This window comes from Mirounga leonina, unplaced genomic scaffold (assembly GCF_011800145.1).
Source record: "Mirounga leonina isolate KUSES-001 unplaced genomic scaffold, KU_Mleo_1.0 Mir_153, whole genome shotgun sequence".
In the NCBI taxonomy this organism is placed as follows: Eukaryota; Metazoa; Chordata; class Mammalia; order Carnivora; family Phocidae; genus Mirounga; species Mirounga leonina.
The window spans coordinates 5,704,009-5,721,884 of record NW_023270387.1 but is presented as its reverse complement, the minus strand read 5'-3'; the positions used below and the strand labels follow the sequence as shown (position 1 = coordinate 5,721,884).

The 17,876-nt window shown below is 40.8% G+C and overlaps 1 protein-coding gene across 1 annotated transcript in view; it reads left to right on the top strand.

Moving 5' to 3' along the window:
- Window positions 1-151: 151 nt before the first annotated feature.
- CUNH11orf65 (chromosome unknown C11orf65 homolog) overlaps window positions 152-17,876 on the top strand; it is a 93,813-nt gene continuing 76,088 nt past the window's right edge. The window contains exon 1 of the mRNA XM_035008862.1: window positions 152-1,117. The gene's annotated coding sequence lies outside the window, so the exon portion shown is untranslated. The remainder of the gene's footprint in view (window positions 1,118-17,876) is intronic.

Below are 17,876 nucleotides of genomic sequence, written 5' to 3'. Positions count from 1 at the left end.
CAGTTGGTTAAGCGACTGCCTTCAGCTCAGGTCATGATCCTGGAGTCCCTGGATCGAGTCCCGCATCGGGCTCCCTGCTCGGCGGGGAGCCTGCTTCTCCCCCTGACCCTCCTCCCTCTTGTGCTCTCTGTCTCTCACTCTCTCTGTCTCAAATAAATAAATAAAATCTTTAAAAAAAATAAAAATTAAAATTAAAAAATTAAAAAATAAGAAAGATTGTAACCACCTATAGCCCTGGTATTTCTGTAACTGTGTTGGTCTAATTTTAATTTTATTGTGTCTTCATGAATAAATGAACCCAAACTTCTATCACTACCAGTCAATCCCTAGTAGGTAGAAATCTAATATTATGGGGAAAGAAATTTGGGCTTGACACCATTATTTTCTCTTATTTCAGGTGAAAATACACAAAGTACAGTGTCTTAGCTGGTTCAGGTCACCATTATACTGGTTTTGCTGTAACTACCTATGGTGACAGGTTAACTATCACTTATTGTAGTGATCACTTAGCAATATAAACAAGTACCAAATCATGTTGTACACCTGAAACTAATGTATGGTATATGTCAATTATACCTCAATTTAAAAAAGTAAAATAAAACTGGTTTAGGCTTTACCAGCTGAAGAGCTTAAATGTAGAAATAGCATTGGACTACAATCACCTGTCACTTATTCTTTGATCCCGAGCACTAGCTGCCAAATCACTAAAAGGATCCGTTTTCTTATTTACAAATGAATAAATTACTTAAATATGAAAGATTTTGTGTATTTCTCCCACATCTTCAAAGTCCTTGGTGGAAGTGACCGGACTTTGTAATAAGTTTAGCCCCAATTCGCAGAAATTCACTTTCGTTTCCCTTTCGAAATCCTTTGCCTCAAAGCCATTAATAATCGCAGTGAGACCTGAGGCTCAGCTATCACATTTTTTTCCGTTTTGGATGCCCTGGAGACAGTGAGGTGTGGGTGGAGGAAAGGGCGGGGCCGAGGGGGCGGTGCCAAGGGAGGCGGTGCTAGGGGCGGGGCCTGAGGCGCGTCAGAACGGAAGTAGAGTCGCGTCATTTCCGCCTGCCGTGTAACCGAGGAGTCCGGCAGAGCCCGGGACCGCGGCGATTGACAGGTGAAGGGAATGGTGTCCCCTCCCTCTCGGCCAGTACCACAGCAGTTCCGCTCGCCTTTGTGGCGCCTGGTCTGAGCCTGTCCCCTTCTCCAGCGCCCTAAAGTCCCCCTGCCCTTGAGGTCCGCTCCCCATCCCACCCCTTAAAAACGTTTGGTGTCCCCGAAGCCCTCCCTTCCCCGGCCTCCAGCTCCTGGTTCCCAGCGCTGCCCACGACTGACACCCCCCAACACACCCCACCCGCTGTGGCTGGACGCGCTCCCCGCTCGTCCTGCCACCTCCCGGGCCCCCCTCCGCGCACCTCCGCAGAGACCTGGTTTCTCCCCCTTGAGGCCGAGGGTGAAGTAACTTGTTAACCCACCTCACCCCTTTTTTCCCCTGGGGTTCCCCCCCCCCCCCCCCCCCACCCGGCTTCGACTCACGACACGGTTTTCTGTCCTTTCCTTGCGTTATTTGGAGCTGGAGAAGGGAAAAGCGTTCCTAACACCACCATGTTAGTGGTGGTTTGCCCTCCTCAGCCCTCGGTAGAAAGGACTACAAGGAAAAAAGGAAGAGTGAAATCACAAAACTGATCAAAAAGGTCACAAAACACATTGATGTATTTACTAAAACAAAGGAGGAAGTGTAGGTTCCGATCCCAGCATATTGGTTTTAATACTCTTTCCCAGCTTTTATTTTTATTTATTTTATTTTATTTTATTATGTTAATCCCCATACATTACATCATTAGTTTTAGATGAAGTGTTCCATGATTCATTGTTTGTGCATAACACCCAGTGCTCCATGCGGAACGTGCCCTCCTCAATACCCATCACCGGGCTAACCCATCCTCCCACCCCCCTCCCCTCTAAAACCCTCAGTTTGTTTCTCAGAGTCCACTGTCTCTCATGGTTCGTCTCCCCCTCCGATTTCCCCCCCTTCATTTTTCCCTTCCTTCTCCTACTGTCCTCCATGCTATTCCTTATGTTCCACAAATAAGTGAAACCATATGATAATTGACTTTGTCTGCTTCATTTATTTCACTTAGCATAACTCCTCCAGTCCCCTCCATGTTGATGTAAAAGTTGGGTATTCATCCTTTCTGATGGCTGAGTAATATTCCATTGTATATATGGACCACATCTTCTTTATCCATTCATCTGTTGAAGGGCATCTCGGCTCTTTCCACAGTTTGGCTATTGCGGACATTGCTGCTATGAACATTGGGGTGCATATGGCCCTTCTTTTCATTACATCTGTGTCTTTGGGGTAAATACCCAGTAGTGCAATTGCTGGGTCATAGGGTAGCTCTGTTTTTAAATTTTTGAGGAACCTCCACACTGTTTTCCAAAGTGGCTGTACCAACTTGCATTCCCACCAACAGTGTAAGAGGGTTCCCCTTTCTCCACAACCTCTCCAACATTTGTTGTTCCTTGCCTTGTCAATTTTTGCCATTCTAACTGGTGCAAGGTGGTTTCTCAATGTGGTTTTGATTTGAATTTCCCTGATGGCTAATGATGATGAACATTTTTTCATGTGTCTATTAGCCATTTGTATGTCTTCTTTGTAGAAGTGTCCGTTCATGTCTTCTGCCCGTTTTGTGACTTGATTATTTGTTTTTTGGGTTTTGAGTTTCAGAAGTTCTTTATAGATCCTGGATATCAGCCCTTTGTCTGTAGTATCATTTGCAAATATCTTCTCCCATTCTGTGGGTTGCCTCCTTGTTTTGTTGTCTGTTTCCTTTGCTGTGCAGAAGCTTTTTATCTTGATGAAGTCCCAAAAGTTCATTTTTGCTTTTGTTTCCCTTGCCTTTGAAGATGTATCTTTTTTTTTTTTAAAGATTTATTTATTTATTTGAGAGAGAGAATGAGATAGAGAGAGAGCATGACAGGGGGGAGGGTCAGAGGGAGAAGCAGACTCCCTGCTGAGCAGGGAGCCCGATGCGGGACTCGATCCTGGGACTCCAGGATCATGACCTGAGCCGAAGGCAGTCGCTTAACCAACTGAGCCACCCAGGCGCCCTGGAGATGCATCTTGAAAGAAGTTGCTGTGGCCAATGTTGAAGAGGTTACTGTTTATGTTCTCCTCCAGGATTTTGATGAATTCCTGTCTCACATTGAGATCTTTCATCCATTTTGAGTTTATCTTTGTGTAGGGTGTTAGAGAATGGTCGAGTTTCATTCTTCTGTATATAGCTGTCCAGTTTTCCCAGCACCATTTATTGAAGAGACTGTCTTTTTTCCATTGCATATTTTTTCCTGCTTTGTTTAAGATTATTTGACCATAGAGTTGAGGTTCCATATCTGGGTTCTCTATTCTGTTCCATTGGTCTATATGTCTGTTTTTGTACCAGTACCATGCTGTCTCAGTGATCACTACTTTGTAATAGCTTGAAATCTGGCAATGTGATGCCCCCAGCTTTGTTTTTCTTTTTCAACATTTCCTTGGCGATTCAGGGTCTTTTCTGATTCCATACAAATTTTAGGATTGTTTGTTCCAGCAGTTTGAAAAACGTCATTAGAATTTTGATCGGGATGGCATTGAAGGTATAGATTGCTCTGGGCAGCCTAGACATTTTAACAGTGTTTATTCTTCCCATCCATGAGCATAGAATGTTTTTCCATGTATTTGTGTCTCTTCAATTTCTTTCATGAGTGTTTTGTAGTTCCTAGAGTATAGATCCTTTACCTCTTTGGTTAGGTTTATTCCGAGGTATCTTATGGTTTTTGGTGCTATTGTAAATGGAATGATTTCTCTAATTTCTCTTTCTACAGTTGCGTTGTTAGTGTATAAGAAAGCAACTGATTTCTGTGCATTGATTTTGTATCCTGCCACATTACTAAGTTGCTGTATGAGTTCTAGTAATTTGGGACTGGAGTCTTTTGGGTTTTATATTTATATATATATATTTTTAATTTTTTTAATGTTATGTTAATCCCCATACATTACATCATTAGTTTTAGATGTAGTGTTCCATGATTCATTGTTTGTGCATAACACCCAGTGCTCCATGCAGAATGTGCCCTCTTTAATACCCATCATCAGGCTAACCCATCCTCCCAACCCCTTCCCCTCTAGAACCCTTAGTTTGTTTTTCAGAGTCCATCATCTCTCATGGTGCGTCTACCCCTCCAATTCATCCCCTTCATTCTTCCCCTCCTGCTATCTTCTTTTTTTTTTTTTCTTAACATATATTGCATTATTTGTTTCAGAGGTACAGATCTGAGATTCAACAGTCTCACACAATTCACAGTGCTCACCAGAGCACACACCCTCCCCAGTGTCCATCACCCAGTCACCCCATCCCTCCCACCCCACCCCCCACTCCAGCAACCCTCAGTTTGTTTCCTGAGATTAAGAATTCCTCATACCAGTGAGGTCATATGATACATGTCTTTCTCTGTTTGACTTATTTCGCTCAGCATAATACCCTCCAGTTCCATCCACGTCGTTGCAAATGGCAAGATCTCATTCCTTTTGATGGCTGCATAATATTCCATTGTATATATATACCACACCTTCTTTATCCATTCATCTGTCGATGGACATCTTGGCACTTTCCACAGTTTGGCTATTGTGGACATTGCTGCTCTAAACATCGGGGTGCATGTACCCTTTCGGATCCCTACTTTTGTATCTTTGGGGTAAATACCCAATAGTGCAATTGCTGGATCATATGGTAGCTCTATTTTCAACTTTTTGAGGAACCTCCATACTGTTTCCCAGAGTGACTGCACCAGCTTACATTCCCACTAACAGTATAGGAGGGTTCCCCTTTCTCCGCATCCCCGCCAACATCTGTCGTTTCCTGACTTGTTAATTTTAGCCATTCTGACTGGTGTGAGGTGGTATCTCATTGAGGTTTTGATTTGGATTTCCCTGATGCCGAGCGATGTTGAGCACTTTTTCATGTGTCTGTTGGCCATTTGGATGTCTTCTTTGGAAAAATGTTCATGTCTTCCACCCATTTCTTGATTGGATTCTTTGTTCTTTGGGTGTTGAGTTTGATGAGTTCTTTATAGATTTTGGATACTAGCCCTTTATTTGATATGTCATTTGCAAATATCTTCTCCCATTCTGTCAGTTGTCTTTTGGTTTTGTTGACTGTTTCCTTTGCTTTGCAAAAGCTTTTTATCTTGATGAAGTCCCAATAGTTCATTTTTGCCCTTGCTTCCCTTGCCTTTGGTGATGTTTCTAGGAAGAAGTTGCTGTGGCTGAGGTCGAAGAGGTTGCTGCCTGTGTTCTCCTTTAGGATTTTGATGGACTCCTGTCTCACATTGAGGTCTTTCAACCATTTGGAGTCTATTTTTGTGTGTGGTGTAAGGAAATGGTCCAGTTTCATTCTTCTGCATGTGGCTATCCAATTTTCCCATCACCATTTGTTGAAGAGACTGTCTTTTTTCCATTGGACATTCTGCCCTGCTTTGTCAAAGATTAGTTGACCATAGAGTTGAGGGTCCATTTGTGGGCTCTCTATTCTGTTCCATTGATCTATGTGTCTGTTTTTGTGCCAGTACCATACTGTCTTGATGATGACAGCTTTGTAATAGAGCTGGAAGTCCGGAATTGTGATGCCGCCGGCTTTGCTTTTCTTTTCCAACATTCCTCTGGCTATGCGGGGTCTTTTCTGGTTCCATACAAATTTTAGGATTATTTGTTCCATTTCTTTGAAAAAAGTGGATGGTATTTTGATGGGGATTGCATTAAATGTGTAGATTGCTCTAGGTAGCATTGACATCTTCACAATATTTGTTCTTCCAGTCCATGAGCATGGAACGTTTTTCCATTTCTTTGTGTCTTCCTCAGTTTCTTTCATGAGTATTTTATAGTTTTCTGAGTACAGATCCTTTGCCTCTTTGGTTAGATTTATTCCTAGGTATCTTATGGTTCTGGGTGCAATTGTAAATGGGATCGACTCCTTAATTTCTCTTTCTTCTGTCTTGGTGGTGGTGTATGGGAATGCCACTGATTTTGGTTTTATATCCTGCCACTTTACTGAATCCCTGTATGAGTTCTAGCAGTTTTGGGGATTTCCACATAAAGTATCATATCATCTGCAAAGAGTGAGAGTTTGATTCTTCTTTGCCGATTTGGATGCCTTTGATTTCTTTTTGTTGTCTGATTGCTGTGGCTAGGACTTTTAATACTATGTTGAATAGCAGTGGTGATAGTGGACATCCCTGCCGCGTTCCTGACCTTAGGGGGAAAGCTCTCAGTTTTTCCCCATTGAGAATGATATTCGCTGTAGGTTTTTCATAGATGGCTTTTATGATATTGAGGTGTGTACCCTCGATCCCTATACTCTGAAGAGTTTTGATCAAGAAAGGATGCTGTACTTTGTCAAATGCTTTTTCTGCATCTATTGAGAGGATCATATGATTCTTGTTCTTTCTTTCGTTAATGTATTGTATCATGTTGATTGATTTGCGGATGTTGAACCAACCTTGCAGCCCAGGGATAAATCCCACTTGGTCGTGGTGAATAATCCTTTTAATGTACCGTTGGATCCTATTGGCTAGTATTTTGGTGAGAATTTTTGCATCCATGTTCATCAGGGATATTGGTCTGTAATTCTCCTTTTTGATGGTGTCTTTGTCTGGTTTGGGGATCAAGGTAATGGTGGCCTCATAAAATGAGTTTGGAAGTTTTCCTTCCATTTCTATTTTTTGGAACAGTTTCAGAAGAATAGGTATTAATTCTTCTTTAAATGTTTGGTAGAATTCCCCTGGGAAGCCATCTGGCCCTGGGCTTTTGTTTGTTGGGAGATTTTTGATGACTGCTTCAATTTCCTTAGTGGTTATAGGTCTGTTCAGGTTTTCTATTTCATCCTGGTTCAGTTTTGGTAGTTGATACATCTCTAGGAATGCATCCATTTCTTCCAGGTTATCGAATTTGCTGGCATAGAGTTGCTCATAATATGTTCTTATAATTGTTTGTATTTCTTTGGTGTTGGTTGTGATCTCTCCTCTTTCATTCATGATTTTGTTGATTTGGGTCATTTCTCTTTTCTTTTTGGTAAGTCTGGCCAGGGGCTTATCAATCTTGTTAATTCTTTCAGAGAACCAGCTCCTAGTTTTGTTGATCTGTTCTACTGTTCTTTTAGTTTCTATTTCATTGATTTCTGCTCTGATCTTTATTATTTCTCTTCTCCAGCTGGGTTTAGGCTTTATTTGCTGTTCTTTTTCCAGCTCCTGTAGGTGTAGGATTAGGTTGTGTACTTGAGACCTTTCTTGTTTCTTGAGAAAGGCTTGTATTGCTATATACTTTCCTCTTAGGACTGCCTTTGCTGCATCCCAAAGATTTTGAATAGTTGTGTTTTCATTTTCATTGGTTTCCATGTATTTTTTAAATTCTTCTTTAATTTCCTGGTTGACCCATTCATTCTTTAGTAGGATGCTCTTTAGCCTCCATGTATTTGAGTTCTTTCCGTCTTTCCTCTTGTGATTGAGTTCTAGTTTCAAAGCATTGTGGTCTGAAAATAGGCAGGGAATGATCCCAATCTTTTGGTACTGGTTGAGACCTGATTTATGACTTAGGATGTGATCGATTCTGGAGAATGTTCCATGGGCACTAGAGAAGAATGTGTATTCCGTTGCTTTGGGATGGAATGTTCTGAATCTGTCTGTGAAGTCCATTTGGTACAGTGTGTCATTTAAAGTCTTTATTTCCTTGTTGATCTTTTGCTTAGACGATCTGTCCATTTCAGTGAGGGGAGTGTTAAAGTCCCCCACTATTATTGTATTGTTGTCAATGTGTTTCTTCACTTTTGTTATTAATTGCCTTATATAATTGGCTGCTCCCATGTGAGGGGCGTGGATATTTACAATTGTTAGATCTTCGGGCGCCTGGGTGGCTCAGTTGGTTAAGCGACTGCCTTCGGCTCAGGTCATGATCCTGGAGTCCCGGGATCGAGTCCCGCATCGGGCTCCCTGCTCGGCGGGGAGTCTGCTTCTCCCTCTGATCCTCTTCCATCTCATGCTCTCTCTCTCTCTGTCTCATTCTCTCTCTCAAATAAATAAATAAAATCTTTAAAAAAAAATTGTTAGATCTTCTTGTTGGATAGACCCTTTAAGTAGGATATAGTGTCCTTCCTCATCTCTTATTACAGTCTTTGGTTTAAAATCTAATTTGTCTGATATAAGGATTGCCACCCCAGCTTTCTTTTGGTGTCCATTAGCATGGTAAATGGTTTTCCACCCCCTCACTTTCAATCTGGGGGTGTCTTTAGGTCTAAAATGAGTCTCTTGCAGACAGCATATCAATGGGTCTTATTTTTTAATCCAATCTGATAGCCTGTGTCTTTTGATTGGGGCATTTAGCCCATTTACATTCAGGGTAACTATTGAAAGATATGAATTTAGTGCCATTGTATTGCCTGTAAGGTGACTGTTACTGTATATTGTCTGTGTTCCTTTCTGGTCTATGTTGCTTTTAGGCTCTCTCTTTGCTTAGAGGGCCCCTTTCAAGATTTCTTGTAGGGCTGGTTTCGTGTTTGCAAATTCCTTTAGTTTTTATTTGTCCTGGAAGCTTTTTATCTCTCCTTCTATTTTCAATGACAGCCTAGCTGTATAGAGTATTCTTGGCTGCATATTTTTCTCATTTAGTGCTCTGAAGATATCCTGCCAGTCCTTTTGGCCTGCCAGGTCTCTGTGGATAGGTCTGTTGCCAATCTAATGTTTCTACCATTGTAGGTTACATATCTCTTCTCCCGAGCTGCTTTTAGGATTTTCTCTTTGTCTCTGAGACTCGTAAGTTTTACTATTAGATGTCGGGGTGTTGACCTATTTTTATTGATTCTGAGAGGGGTTCTCTGTGCTTCCTGGATTTTGATGCCTATTTCCTTCCCCAAATTAGGGAAGTTCTCTGCTATAATTTGCTCCATTATACCTTCTGCCCCTCTCTCTCTTTCTTCTTCTGGGATCCCAATTATTCTAATGTTGTTTCGTCTTATGGTATCGCTTATCTCTTGAATTCTGCCCTCGTGATCCAGTAGTTGTTTATCTCTCTTTTTCTCAGCTTCTTTATTTTCCATCATTTGGTCTTCTGTATCACTGATTCTCTCTTCTGCCTCATTTATCCTAGCAGTTAATGCCCCCATATTTGATTGCACCTCATTAATAGCCTTTTTGATTTTTACTTGGTTAGATTTTAGTTCTTTTACTTCTCCAGAAAGGGTTTCTCTAATAACTTCCATGCTTTTTTCAAGCCCAGCTAGTATCTTTAAAGTGATGATTCTGAACTCTAGATCTGACATTGTACTAATGTCTGTATTGAGTAGGTCCCTGGCAGTCGGTACTACCTCTTGTTCTTTTTGTTGAGGTGATTTTTTCTGTCTTGTCATTTTGTCCAGAGGAGAATAGATGAATGAGAGAACAAAATGCTAACAGGGTAACAACATCCCCAGAAAATATACTCGAAACAAATCAGAAAAGACCTGAAGCAGTGGGAAAAGAAAGGGAAAGAGAGAAAAAAGAAAAGAAAAAGATAAAGATAAAAACAAAGAAAAACAGAACAAAAAAAAAAAAAACCCAGAATATGATCAAATATGATCAGGCTGGTATATAGATCAGTGCCACACACTAGATTTTGGGTATATTTTGGTCTGTTAGAAGAAAGTGCCTCCCAAAATTTTAAAGAAAGAAAAACTTATATATGCACAAAAATAAGGGTTGATATGATGAAGGGATGGAATATGACTGTAAAGATGGAAATTATAAAAAAAATTTATAAAAGGAATTGATAAGAAGTTGTTTGAAAAAAGAAAGAGGATTTAAAAAAAAAAGGGAGAGAATGTGATCAGGCAGGGGAGTAGGAAAAAACCATACACTAGAGATTTAGGGTATATTTTGATCTGTTAGAAGAAACTATCTCAAAATTTTAAAGAGAGAACAACTTATATATATATGCCAAAAATATGGGTAACTACTATGAAGGGATAGAATATGACTCTAAAAATGAAAAATAAAAATGTTTTTTAAAAAAAGGATTGATAAGGGCGCCTGGGTGGCTCAGATGGTTAAGTTTCTGCCTTCGGCTCAGGTCATGATCCCAGGGTCCTAGGATCGAGTCCCGCACGTCCTACCTTCCAGGAAGTGGTCACTTTTCTGTTCAGAGAGTTGCTGCTATTTTCTTCGATCTCCTGTTGAGTTTGTAGGTGTTCAGAATGGTTTAATCCCTATCCAGCTAAATTCCTGAGACCAGACGAAATCTAGGTCTCCTACTCCTCCGCCATCTTGCTCCACCCCTCTTTTGGGTTTGCCACATAAAGTATCATGTCGTCTGTGAAGAGAGAGAGTTTGACTTCTTCTTTGCCAATTTGAATGCCTTTTATTTCTTTTTGTTGTCTGATTGCTGTTGCTAGGACTTCTAGTACTATGTTGAACAACAGTGGTGAGAGTGGGCATTCTTGACGTGTTCCTGATCTTAAGGGAAAGGCTCTCAGCTTTTCCCCATTGAGGATGATATTTGCTTTTTGTTTTTCATAGATGGATTTTATGAACTTGAGGAATGTTCCCTTTACCCCTATACTCTGAAGAGTTTTAATCAGGAAAGCATGTTGTATTTTGTCAAATGCTTTTTCTGCATCAATTGAGAGGACCATATGGTTCTTCTCTCTCATCTTATTAATGTGTTCTATCACATTGATTGATTTGCGAATGCTGAACCACCTTGCATCCTGGGGATAAATCCTACTTGGTCATGGTGGATGATCTTTTTAATGTATTGTTGGATCCTATTAGCTAGGGTTTTGTTAAGGATTTTGGAATCCATATTCATCAGGGCTATCGGTCTGAAATTCTCCTTTTTGATGGGATCTTTGCCTGGTTTGGGGATTAAGGTAATGCTGGCCTTATAGAATGAGTCTGGAAGCTTTCCTTCTGTTTCTATTTTTTGAAACAGCTTCAGGAGAATAGGTATTATTTCTTCTTTGAATGTTTGGTAGAATTCCCCAGGGAATCCATCAGGCTCTGGACTCTTATTTTTTGGGAGGTTTTTGATCACTGCTTCAATCTCGTTACTGGTTATTGGCCTATTCAGGTTGTCAGTTTCTTCCTGTTTCAGTCTTGGGAGTTTATAGGTTTCCAGGAAGGCATCCATATCTTCCAGTTGCTCAATTTTTTGGCATATAGTTGTTGATAATAATTTCCAATAATTGTTTCTATTTCCTTGGTGTTAGTCGTGATCTCCCCCCTTTCATTCATAATTTTATTAATTTGGGTCCTTTCTCTTTTCTTTTCTGTAAGAAAAAGAACCAGCTTCTAGTTTTGTTGATCTGATCTACTGTGTTTCTGGTTTCTAATTCATTGATCTCTGTTCTGATCTTAATTATTTCTCTTTTAATGCATGGTTTAGGCATCGTTTGTTGCTTTTTCTCCAGTTCTTTAAGGTGTAAAGTTAGTTGGTGAATTCAGGATTTTTCTATTTTTTTGAGTGAGGCTTGGATGGCTGTGTATTTCCCCCTTCGGACCTCCCATAGGTTTGGACCGATATGTTTTCGTTCTCATTGGTTTCCATGAATTGTTTAAGTTCTTGGATTTCCTGATTGCCCCAGACATTCTTGAGCAGAGTGGTCTTCAGCTTCCAAGTGTTTGAATTTCTTCCAAATTTTTTCTTGTGATTGAGTTCCAGTTTTCTGAGAATATGCAGGGAATAATCTCAATCTTTTGGTATTGGTTGAGATCTGATTTGTGACGAATTATGTGATCTCTTCTGGAGAAAGTTCCATGTGTGCTCGAGAAGAATGAGTATTCTGTTGTTTTAGGGTGGAGTGTTCTGTATATATCTATGAGGTCCATCTGGTCCAATGTGTCATTCAAAGCTCTTGTTTCTTTGTTGATTTTCTGCCTAGATGATCTGTCTATTGCTGAGAGTGGAGCATTGAGGTCTCCTACAATTAATGTATTATCATTAACATGACTTTATATTGGTTAACAGCTGGCTTATGTAGTTGGATGCTCCCATGTTGGGGGCATAGGTATTTACAATTGTAGATCTTCTGGTTGGATAAACCCTTTAAGAATGATATAGTGTCCTTCTGTGTCTCTAACTACAGTCTTTAGCTTAAAATCTTATTTGTCTGATATAAGAATTGCTACCCCAACTTTCTTTTGAGGTCCATTGGCATGGAAGATGGATCTCCATCCCTTCATTTTCAGTCTGGATGTATCTTTAGGTTCAAAATGAGTCTCGTGTAGACAGCATATGGATGGGTCCTGTCTTTTTATCCAGTCTGCAGCCCTCTGCCATTTTATGGGAGCATTTAGGCCGTTCACGTTGAGAGTGATTATTGAAAGATATGAATTAATTGTCATCATGTTGCCTGAGAAGTCCTTGTTTCTATAGATTGTCTCTGTAAATATCTGTTCTATATCACTCTTGGGGTTTTTCTCCTTTTATAGGAACCCCCCCCCCAATATATCTTGCAGGGCCAGCTTAGTGGTCACATATTTTTCAGTTTCTGCTGGTCCTGGAAGCTCTGCATCTCTCCATCCATTCTAAATGACAGCCTTGCTGGATAAAGTATTCTTGGCTGCATGTTCTTCTCGTTTGGTACCCTGAATATGTCTTGCCAGGCCTTTCTGGCTTGCCAGGTCTCTGTGGATAGGTCTGACGTTATTCTGATGTTCCTCCCTCTGTTCATAAGGAATCTCTTCCCCCTAACTGCCCTTAAGATGGTTTCCTTGGTTCTAAGATTTGAGAGTTTTACTAATACATGCTGGGTGTTGGCCTGTTTTCCTTGATCTTGGGAGGGGTCCTCTCTGCCTCTAGGACATGAATGTTTGTTTCATTCCCCAGATTAGGGAAATTCTCAGCTATGATTTGCTCAGACATACCTTCTCGTCCTCTCTCTCTCCCCACCCCCTCAGGGATCCCAATAATTCTGACATTGGAACGTTTCATGGAGTCACTTATTTCTCTAATTCTGTTTCCATGGATTTTTAGTTGTTTTTCCCAGGCCTCCTCTTTTTCCTTCTTTTCTATCAATTTGTTTTCTAGATCACTAATTCGTTCTTCTGCTTCATTTACCCTAGCTGTTAGAGTACCTAGATTAGATTGGATCTCATTGATAGCATTTTTAAGTTCTGCCAGTTTAGCTTTCATTTCTGCCTTTAGAGACTCTATGTTGCCATTAATCGATTTCTCCATTCTAGTTATCATCTTCATAACAGTTACCATGAAGTCCATTTCCGACATCTTGATTATATCTGTATCCATTTGTAAATCTGTGGCAGAAATCACAGTGTCTTGATTCTTTCCTATTTTCGGGGTTCCTTCTCCTAGTCATTCTGTTGAGGGGTGGTTGAAGGAATGTAGAGAGTCCAAATTATTGACCACTACCCAAGCAAGATGCACCTGTTTTGTAGGGACCTTAGGGTTGTCAGCCTCTTGTACTCCCAGCCTGTCTTCTGGGGGAGGGGCCTGTTGCGCTGTTACTCAGGCCACCCTGTTTGGGCAGAGTTGCCCTGCCCCTTCTGGGGGTGGGGGATGGGCTCAGTGAAAACTGGTTTTTGGGGGTTTTTGTTCTCTGGCGGCTTTACCTGGCGGCTTTCTGCATCTCTTCCGAGAATCAGAGCAGAAGAGACCATTTCTAACCCTCTGCCTCAGAACAGAGATCGCAGTCTGTTCTCCAGTGAGTTCTCCAAGCCACGCTATCTCCATTTCTGTCTGTGCTGCTATAAACTGCAGTGTCCTGGGTTGTGCGCCCTACAGCAGCACTCCCAGTCCTTGGCTCCAGGTTGGGGCACATCTCTGCCCTTTGTGCTTCTAAAACCACCAGGCACCCCCAGTTCACACGCATGGCCCCGCCTCGGGTTTCCATCCTGGGGGGCTTCCCTAAAGTCCTTTCCCCACTGCTAATCAGTCTGTGAGTCTGTGCCCCGTCCCCAGCACGGGAGGCTTTCGCTCACTGGTGGTGTAGGATCCCGACAGCTGGCTCCCTCCCCCTTCTGTTTATCTTCTGATTTGTGCCTGCGCAATCACGGCTCCCCACTTCGTACCTCGAAACCAACCACCTGTGATATTCTGTTTGTAGAGATCCAGATCTATCTTCTTACATCTCAGGCTGATTTCGTGGGTGTTCAGAGTGGTCTGGTAGTTATCCAGCTCAATTCAGGGGACCAGTTGGAATAGGGTCCCCTACTCCTCCGCCATCTTTTCTAACTCCTCAGTTCACTCTTTAAACTGCCCCCCAACATGCATCCCCTTTTCCCTTCTGGACACAGAATAGCCCACTCTTTCCCAGCTTTTAAAGTAAGTGGTACTGAGAATTCAAAGACTTATCTTGGGGGCTTTTTCTTATGAAGATAAAAGATCAGCAGAGCCATAATCTATTAAAATAAAAATTATTGGTTTGAGATAGAGAAAAAAATCTTCCATTTCTGCATCTGCAAGTGGAACCTGGATGTAGTAAATTCCTTCATTACTTGAGCAGTGGTTCAGTGGTAATTTTTAGGATCTTACAAATATAGCAGTGTTTTCACGTTGGTTAATTTAGAGCCTCATAATAACCCTGTGAAACCGGTATCACTGCTCATCTAACGCCACCAACTGCCCCTACCCGCTCTCTTCTCCGGACTGTGTTCTCTTAAACCTACTCAAAAGACTTCCACCCTTCAATGAATGCCTCTCTGGCACCTTTATTTTCTCCCTCACTATGGGATCATACCTAACAACATCTTAATATGCTTTAGTGCTTCTCATATTTAAAAAAACACCCCTGGAGTCCATTCCTGCCCCCCAGCTGTCTGTAACTCTGCTTCTAAGCAGGTGTTATTGTACTTACTGTCTTGACTGACTTCTCCTTAACCCATGTCAGGCTTTCTTCCTTGCTACTCTGCTGTAAACAGTACTTAACAAGGTTACCAGTGACTTTATCTGGCCAAATCTAGTTCTTTATTCTCAATTTACTTGACCCTCCTTGTGCATTTGACACAACTGAGCACATTCTCTTTCTTGAAATATGCGGAATATCATCATCCTCAGTGATGTGAGTGACCTGTTTCTGAATCAGGTCAATGTTGAATACTGGAAGATGCTGTGTCAGGATTTTGTGCTACCCATAATGTAATGGTAACATACAGGACACGTGTATAAATGTAGTGTCCGTTAATATTTTCACCATCACTTTCTTCAATCTAGACAACCAGCAAAACGGTAAATCAAGACCTCAGTTTTTGTGATGAAAACACCCTGGCCGTGGGGAATTTCAAGATACCAAAGTGACCTCAGGTATTGGGAAGAAATGTGCCCTAGTGCACCATAATATATTATTTCCACCATGCCATTACCAGTAGGTAGCACATGAAGGCTAGTAGTTCTCAACCACGGTGATCCTGCTCCTCAGGGGACATTTGGCAATGTCTGGGGACATTTTTGGTTATCACAGCTGTGCTACTGGCATCTAGTGGATAGAGTCCAGGGATTCTGCTAAACATCCTGCCATATACGGGGCAGCCTCCACAACAAAGAATCCAGCCACAGTTATCAGCAATGCCACTGCAGTGAACATAAATAACCTCAAGAAATAAATAGCAATAAAATGTAGTGTAGGGAAGGAAAAAACTTTTTTCTCTGCTATCTTAGGTTTATAATTGGGACCCGCAAATTAAACTGACAAAAGACTGACTAACCAGAGAAATGGTAAACAAATTGTATTTGATGTTAATATTTCAATTTTACATGCACATGGGGGTCTCACGGAAAAGGAATTAAAAACCCAGGGGCGCCTGGGTGGCTCATTCATCTGAACGTCTGACTCTTGATTTCAGCTCAGGTCATGTTCTCAAGGTCATGAGATAGAGCCCCACATTGGGCTCAGCAGGGAACCTTCTTGAGATTCTCCCTCTACCTCTGGCACCACCCCTTGCCCCTGTGCTCGCTTGTGCTCTCTCTCTCAAAATTAATAAAATCTTTAAAAAAAAAAAGAAAGAAAAGGAACTTAAAACCCAAAGAGGAGGTTAGACTCAGGGTTTTATATGCCATTTTACCAAAGGGTGATAAATTTGTGAAGTGACAAGACAAAGGAAAGGATTTTGGACTTCTAGAGGTGGTAAATTATGGGATGGTAAATACCTAGGAAAACTATTAAAGGTAAGGGTTATTTTAGTAAGGTTTGTTTGTAAAGACCCATCTCAGTGCTGACTTCTTATCTCTGGTGATAATGCTTATTTTTCTCCTGTTGGTACAGTAAAGGAGAGAGACAACAAAGGGAAATTTGTGTCTCACTTTTAGGCAGATGGGGAGGGTAGAGAGCTTTTCGTGCATTTGTTCTTACTAGATTGCCTTTAGCTCAAAATAATCCTTATGCCAAACTGGCATATTTTAAGGTGGTACATTATGATCCCCTATAAGAATAAGATAATTAGTAGGTGATAAACTTTTAGTATTTGTTACCTTTATTTTATTTATTTGTAAGCTTAAATATTTTTTAGTAATCACTGTGTTTAAAAACTAGCTTATAAAATTCTTGAAAGTTTAAATTTTGGTTCCAGTCAGCTAATAGAAGCCAGCTGTGGTACACCATCCAAACCAGAAGTTTGTAGTTGGTTTCCCATATAATTATAGTATGGCTCCTGCCTACCTCTTTGACCTTTTTCCCCATACTTCTGCCTCTTCTCTAAGCTCCAACAACACTGCTTTCCTTCTTTCAGCCACTTGAACACACCAAGCTCCTTATCTCAGAGCGTTTTTATCTTCTATTCCCTGTGCCTAGAACTCTCTTCTACAATTTTCCTGTAGTTGCTTCTTTGCATCATGAAAATTAATGTCTCCTCAGTAGAGAGGCCTTTGCTGACTACTTGTGCTAACATAGCCCTGATCGTTCTTTATCCCACCATTCTGTTTTATCTTCTTTATTGCACATGCATTTCTTTAGGTTTTTAACTCCATATTTTATTTTATGTTATCTTATTTTTAATTTTAAGTAGGCTCCACAATCAGTGTAGGGCTCAAACTCATAATCCTGAGATTAAAAGTTGCATGCTCTACCACCTGAGCCAGCCAGGTCCCCCTCTCCTTTTCTTTAAATATCAAGTGTTATCTCCATATTTTAAATAACATGTTATTCTATTTGTTCTTGATTTCTTTTAGATGTAGTTATTATCTGATAATTTTCTATAATACAAACCTCTTACACCAAAGTGCCACAACACACATACATACTTAGACACACTCATCCTCTCCTCTCCTCTTCCTAATTAAAACAACAGAGAAATCCTGCCATAATACTAAGTAGGATTCAGAAATTTAATTGCATACAATATAACATTGATTTAATCCAAAGTAACTAAATATCCAGAGTCAGTCTACTTTGGAGACAGGAGCTAGTCAGCAATCATGTTACATCCAAATTCATATCATCACGGGTGATATTATCATAGAGTATATAATTACAGGGTATTACTATTGTAACACACATATTGGTTGAGTTAATACTAATATATACATAGTATGATTGCATAATTATTCATGGATGAGCCAGAGCAAGCTTAGTTTTTTTTGTTTCCTTTTGCCCCCCTTCAGAATGATACTTAAACACAAGTGAGGTCATGTTATTGCTCTGGTATAACCATCCAATAGCTACCCATCACACTTAAAATTCTCACTTTTCAAATGGAAGGCCCATGTGATCTCTGGTGCCACTACCTCTCTACTTTGATCTCCTACCTCTTCTCTTCTTTGGCTATGGTCACACTGGCCTTGTTCCAGCCTCCTATTTCTGTGTCTTCACTTTTGCTGTTCTGTCTGCCTACAGAGTTCTTCAGGTATGTGAATGGCTCCCTCC